The sequence below is a fragment of the Cynoglossus semilaevis genome, chromosome 9 (genome assembly GCF_000523025.1).
Source record: "Cynoglossus semilaevis isolate Cse_v1.0 chromosome 9, Cse_v1.0, whole genome shotgun sequence".
NCBI classification, from domain to species: Eukaryota; Metazoa; Chordata; class Actinopteri; order Pleuronectiformes; family Cynoglossidae; genus Cynoglossus; species Cynoglossus semilaevis.
The window spans coordinates 13,770,311-13,777,448 of NC_024315.1; the positions used below are offsets into that span (position 1 = coordinate 13,770,311).

Genomic DNA, 7,138 nt, shown 5'->3' on the forward strand with positions numbered 1-7,138 from the left:
CTAAATCCTCCTTTGGTGGGGGAGTCAGTCGGCCAACCATTCACGGACTCTCTCCTCACACAGACTGATAAATCTCTCTCCCCTTGTATCCACAAGCCTACATTAAGTAAAGGTAGCGCCATCTGCTCCCTATTAATTCACCAGCAGGCGACTTATCACCTCAGCCCTCGTGACCCTGTTTGCCTCCTACATCCTCCCTGCTCCCTTCTCTTTGCTCCTGCTTCACTTCTTCCCCTGACTCCTTCAGTCTCCAAGCCCATTCATCTCAGGGTCTCCCTGTTTTCTTCACTGCAGCGTTGTTGACGTTTTGTTTCTTCTTTACCTTAACAGTACAGTTTGTAGAAATGTACAAAGACAAAAGTATTCAAAGTGTCAGACACTGTTCGCTTCCAGTGTTAAATATTGGAAAATGCAAAGCTCCTCACTGCCCTGAAGGTGGTGCTATAAAGGCTGTTGATCATTTGTCACACTCATGGTCGTACCTTTGGCCAAGTGTGTATCATCAACCTGCATGTTTATTGACTGGAAAATAAAATAGCCACTGCCATCTCCATGAAGACAAACTGGGATCGAACAGTCACACTGGTGATTATCTTGCCGACTGCAAATTGTTACCGACCAGAAGAACATGTAGGTAAAACTGAATATAGTCAAACCACAACGGTAATAAAAAGGATTTTGAAACATGTTCTTGAGATACCTCCCGAATAAACCAATCCGAATCCGTGTTCTGACTCCATTCATAGCTCCCCCTGCTGGTGGAGCAGATAAAGCTAGAGCTAAACACGGTGTTTACCTACGTTAATCCTGAATCCCTGCATATTATACTTTTAATTTATGGCTTTATGTTTTTAAAGCCAACAAAAACACACAGAGAATTCCAGCTCTGGTGAACCAGCAAACCCTGCAGCGATCCTCCACCCCGTGTCCCTGCGGCAGGGATCACTGGACAAGTCTGCTCCTCCAGGTCGATGGAAAATAAGAAGCAGAGCTTTGGGATTAGGGTGAGGTAGCTGAGGGTTCAGGAGCCTCTCCATGGCTTTGATTAGCTTCCCATACTTGATTAAATGCCCATCGTGGAGGGAAAAAGATGAAGATTGGACAAAGAAGAAGAAAGAAGGGCGAGACACAGCCGAGGCCATTTGTTTTCTCAGCTGGGCCTAGTTCAAGTGGTCGTCTTTTAGAGCCCTCTTGTGCGCGCGCGCACACACCGTAATAAAAGTCTTCAGAGGGAGGATGGACCAAGTCAGAAGGTTGGCCACCATCTCTCCAACTTAGAATTTTCCACTCTGATCCTTCACCCACTTGTTTACCCCTTGTCTCCCTCTCTTTTGCTACATCCCCCTGCTCATTTTTTCTCATTTTCTCCCCCACTGTACTCATTCCTAGTCTGCTCTGTCGGAGTAACCTGACTCCAGTGGCTTCTGACACGATCCAGACCACTCACAGCCCCTGCCCAACACTTTCACCAACAGAGCCAGACAGTAAAACAACCAGATTACTACCACATGTTTCTCCCTCTCTCTCTCTCTCACACACACACACACACACACAGGTTTATGTGTTTTCTGAGTACTTCTCATAACACGTTCTACAACCATTTGCCCTGACGTTAACTTTTACGAATACACGTCTAATCTAAATCCTTGCACTAACTTTAATTTGACACTAATTCTAATCCTAACTCCAAACTAAACTTGAAACACAAAATACCCTCTTACTTAGCGGAGAAGGTAAAATGTCCCCAGAAGTAACGCTATACCAAAAAAAACACATGCACGCAGGAAAAAAAATAAAACATCGTCCATCATCCCCCACCTCCCCCAAAGTTTTCTGGGCTCAGGACCCACGGCTGCTTCAGAAACCCCAGAGCAGGGTAAACTGACCCGACTCAAGTAGGAAAAAGGGAAGGAGATGGTGGTGGGATTCTGGGGCAGTACAGTGGGGGTGTCGGGGGGCAGGGACTGGACCTGTATGTGTATGTACATGTTGTTCTGGTGGTTCAGATAAACAGTAACAGCCTCAGACAGGGGGTGAGTGAAGAGAAGAGAGGGAGGTGGGGCGGGCTGAGGCGGGAGGTTAACAAAGCCAAAGACTACAGCGGGTTCTCCAGGAATGACTCTCACCTCGCTGCTCACTCACCAGTGACATTTAGCAGCAGGTAATGATGTCAAACACCATCTACTGCTCACAACATTCAGACACACACTCTGGGCTTGGGCTTAGACCCTCACACTCCTGATCTTTAGGAAGTTTGTAATGAAGGTTAAATGGAATAGAAGACACTGGGTGAAATGTTAGATGAGTCAACAGGTGGTAAAGAACTTCTGTCCCCTGGGGGGGGCATGGCAGAAAATAATTAAGAAACACTACATTGACCTATCACCTCAGTGAGTAGCCACCAGGCCAACACTGCCCCGTTATATTGGTCAATATCGGAATCAGAAATTAAGTGTTTGGACAATAATAGAATATCGGCAAAAAGTTAATATTCGACATTTCTAATATTTAGCATTTCTGGACCAACATCACTCCGACTGTGATTTTCAAACAGAAACATGGTTGCCAACAAGGCATAACAACAAGAAGTCATGTCACCTAAGCTAACAACACCATTTTTGTCTTGGTTTTGTGATAATGTGATGAAGCTGTACTGTAAGAAGGTTCATTTTTTATTATTATTTTTTGCTTAACTTTTTTTGTCTGCTCTGTGGGGGGTTTTCCAGGGTCTTGATAATACGTTTTTTTTTTCCAATATAGATAAATAGAAAGAACTTTAACAATTCCCTTTGGGAAATTAAGAAATATTTATTTATAATTATTAAATAATACTAATTAATAATGTTTAGTTTTGTTTATTTTACTGAAGCCTTAGACCAAAATGATGTCAGCTGTTTGGGGAGCCATGGTACACAATGTACACATTTCACTAACTCAAGTGGTTCTCAAAATAAGGGGCGGTCTCCTCTGTGGATTCCAGGCCTGTTTCAGGTGAAGGAAAGGGGTACAGCGAGGCAAATTAATGAAAGAACCTCTATAAATCTGAGAAGTGACTTGGCAGAGTTCCTGACGAAACTAAATTTGGGATCAGAGGACTGGGTGGTACAGATCCCAGAACTGCCCAGAAATCAGTTGAGTCACGTGTCATTTATCTCTCAGCTCTTTAAACCAGAGAGACGTCCAAGAGAAAAGTCATTAAAAGTTGCTCTAATATTGTTACTCTTATTTTCTGATGATAGTCAAACTTGTAGTGATTCTGTGGACATCGTCCACAATCTGCAGCAGCATCTGATCCTCAGAGAGTTATCTTAAATTACAACTCTGTGTTCCGCTCACCCAAACAAAGCAGCCAGTGATACAGCGGCTCTGCCTCGGCAACACACCGTAGATGCTTCAATAGGAGGTCATCCTATCACAAATAACCCTAATATGAACTTAATGCCGAGTAATGAATCTGTTGGAGTTTCATTTCAGCCTACTGGAAAGTTAATAAAACAATATTGCAATTGGTCGGGAGAGAGAACCCCGTGGACCAGGCTTTAGATTAGGTCCCTAATGGCTCTGGAGCCGGAGGCTAAATTGAAATGTAAAACCCAGAGCGAGACCCTAATTCACCCTTATCTGTGTGAGTGACGAGCCTGCCTCCCCCGGCTGAGATTGGGGCCATGGAGTTGGATGAACCGCAATTTGCTTTGTTAGAGGTAGGTGTGTATGCACGCAGCGCCCAGATCACAGTATGGAGATATAGAATGCGTGTTTGGAATGCAGTGGAACAAATGAATGAATGAGCCTCTCACTGGTCCCTTCATGTGTTACACTCATTCATTCATTCACATCTTAACATTTAGATTTCAGTAGAGCATTGATTCAATGTGGAACAAACACCAGGCCACCTCATTAGGTACAGTACATCTTTGCCAGGACCAGCCTTAACACCTTTTTTTTTTTTTTAACTCTAGAAGCGACATGACAGACTGGATCAATGCATCAAATGGCATGTCAGAGATAGACAATAAAGAAATGTCAATGAGAAACATCATGAAGTTAAGTTTCTTTGCTGCAAACGTCAATAACGTCACAATCAAAGCCCTTCTCTTTTTTTTGTTTCTTATTTGATGTTGTTTTAAAAAGTTTCGGCAGATCGTCTCAATCACGTCTTTTTCCCTTGATGCACTGAGTTGTTGCCAAGTAATTGGCTTATTTGTTATTTGCATTAACAAGCAGAACGGGGAACAGGTGTGCCTAATGAAGTGGCCGCCGAGTGAGCGTGCAAATGTGAATGATGATTTGTCACATGGACACCAGCTTCTCCTTCTTCTACTACACTCTAATTGCATCATAATAAATAAGGACAACCAGCGTCTGCGTAGTTTTCACAATCTTTACCGTTTTTCCAGCCTTGGAGCCTTAGATATAAATAAATAAAAAAAAGCATTAATGAATAAATAATCAAATAAATAAATAAACACACACACACACCACTGCACCCTCCTCGACTCGACCCCTCGTCTTCCTCCCTCAGTCAACAGGCCACTCGTCCACCTGTTCCCATTACGTTACCTCGGTGATATGTCTCTCCTCCTCCTCCTCCCTCTTCTAATACTTCCTCCTTCCTACCCTCTCACCCTAATATCCCTCCTCTCTCTCCCCCTCCTCTCCCCCTCCTCCACTGCCTCCATGGCTGACCGTTCATTACCCTAATCAAATCTAGCAGCTGAACAACCGCTCACTGCCACTCCACGAGCTGTTTTTTTTTTTTTTTTTTTTTTAATCCCGGGACTCATTTGCATATGCGTCCAGTTAATTAGTGCCGGGGCGCAGGTGCGTGGTGATAATCATTATTAAACATGACAGTCACCTGTGACCGCGCTGCCCTCCCCAACCTCTCACACACACACCCACACACACACTAATCCAAATTTACATCCATACACACATCAACTGCTATTACTGAGGCCTCTAATAAAAAAAAATCAATAGGCTTAACATGACCTTTGATGATGTCATTTCCTGTTTCTGTTTCCAAGGTTAAACATATGTTGCGCTTGTCCATTAAGGTAGAAAACGTTTTTCACACAGTTGTGTTGCCAATTTTTTTTTTTTTTTAGCAGGAATTTAAAGAAAAGGGAAATTAGCGACACACACATCCAGCTTGGAGTACTGCACTTCTTATAATGCTCAACATATCATTACAAGTATACTGCATCACGAACTGCTTCCTGATGAAATACTGCTTGAGATTGTGCATGATCATAGGTAAAATGATTAAATCTACATCCAACCAATACTGAACCAGCCCACCATTTTGGCCTGCGAGCCAAAACGTCTACCATGCTGTAGATGGTGCTATACATGCAGGCTAAATGCTAACTACATTTGTCAAGGTACTCTCCACTTTTTGTCTTACTGTATTTGACTAAAATGCCACATGCCAAATAAACAGTACACAGCATACAGTATACAGTAAAATAAAGAGACATAAACAGTTGAAGGCATATACATGGATCTTGGTCACCAACAAACCTATAATCACAGAACCTTCACTTCAGTTGTACTGTAAGCCGACTGTAAGCAGAGCTGGGTTGAAAGTCAAATACCTGTCTTTAAACTAGTTTCCCGTTCAGGGCCGACAGGACAGTGTCAAAAAGAGATGTCAAATAAAAGCTGAGAGGGTGTGTGTGTTGGCCTGCCGTCATCACTGGTTCCCTCACTGCAGGATTTTGTCTTTAGACCTGTGCCAGCGTCAGCAGCTCTGACTCTCAGACTCCAACATTTGTACTGTAACTTAGCAGATGTATGCATCCATCGAAAGCTCTTGCACAATACCGTAAAGGAGAAATGTCCACAACTTGTCTGGTATATATCATCGGAACGTAGAGCTGCACCACCCTCTGCTGTTTTAATGTTGTCATTGCAGGACTTTTAAACGAGTGAAATAAGAATAAAATAGTCCTATCTATCCTCAATATGGAAACCATCGTTCTTCATTAACACATTTTCCTCCCTCACATCTGAAGCTGCACATAACCATTGAACAAACAACAAAAACAACACACAGGCCCAAACTCGTGGACCATACAAAACTCCATCATTTATAGTTGAAGACGCCTCATGTGTATCATCAGGTAACGCATTAAGTTTAAAATTAAAATAAAAAAAAATCCCATGCCAGCAAACGCTTTATAAACAGAAACATATTTCACTAAATCCAGCAGGACTCACCAGTCAGATGTTGAGATGGAAGCCTGTTCTGTTGTTGTCCTGGTTTTGTTCTGGTCGTGGGGATCTTAGCTGTTGCTGTCAGCTTCAGTAATTCCTTTAAGAAACTTGTGAAGTTGTCGTCTTTATTGCTCAGCTGTTCGTTGTTGTCTTTGAATTAAATCCTTCTCTTAGACACTCCAGTCCATCATATTTGAATCTCTCAGCCACAGTCATTATATCCTGTTATTTACCCACAGTAACTTTTAGTTTTCCCAACACTTCCACGTGTCAAACAAATGCCCACAAACTCCTGCTGTGATTGGTTAAAAACATGACATCATCGTGTGGGCACGTCATTCTGGTGGAAAGGTGAAATTACTACGAAATGTCATTACCTAGAATCACATAAAAAACACAATTTAAATTAAAAATAACAATATAATGAAACTATATATTTATAATTATATATATATATAAATGTATAAATGTATATAATTAATTTTATTTGCCCACTAAGGTCTACAAATGTGTTTATATCTATTTCAGTTCAGTTGTTCTTGAACAATAATGACGTCCCATTGGTGACACTTTGGCTCCGTCTAGTGGTATACGTGAGAATCGGATTTATATTAAATGATTTAATTATATATATATGGTTGGCAACATTTGCAATCTGTAATCAACATCTGTAGTCAACATTACACTCACGCTGATTCTGAATAATAGTGAATTGATATTGGTATGTAATTATTACACTCTTCAACCATTCATTAGTTGTAAGTTATTAAGTAAGTGGATTTTTTTTTAAAAAACAGTGTGAAATTGGTCCATGACACAAGATTTTTATTCCCTTAGAATAAGAATATTTTGGCGACATACTAATTTTAACAGGATTTTTTGCATCATTCGACGTGCTTACCCACAAATATCCACTGGA

General features: G+C 41.6%; 1 long non-coding RNA gene across 1 annotated transcript in view; it reads right to left on the reverse strand.

Annotated features, from left to right (window-relative positions):
* Nucleotides 1-6,483, reverse strand: part of LOC112487523 (uncharacterized) — a 99,594-nt gene extending 93,111 nt beyond the window's left edge. The window contains exon 1 of the long non-coding RNA XR_003050677.1: nt 6,223-6,483. This is a non-coding gene — a long non-coding RNA (uncharacterized LOC112487523). The remainder of the gene's footprint in view (nt 1-6,222) is intronic.
* Nucleotides 6,484-7,138: the final 655 nt, after the last annotated feature.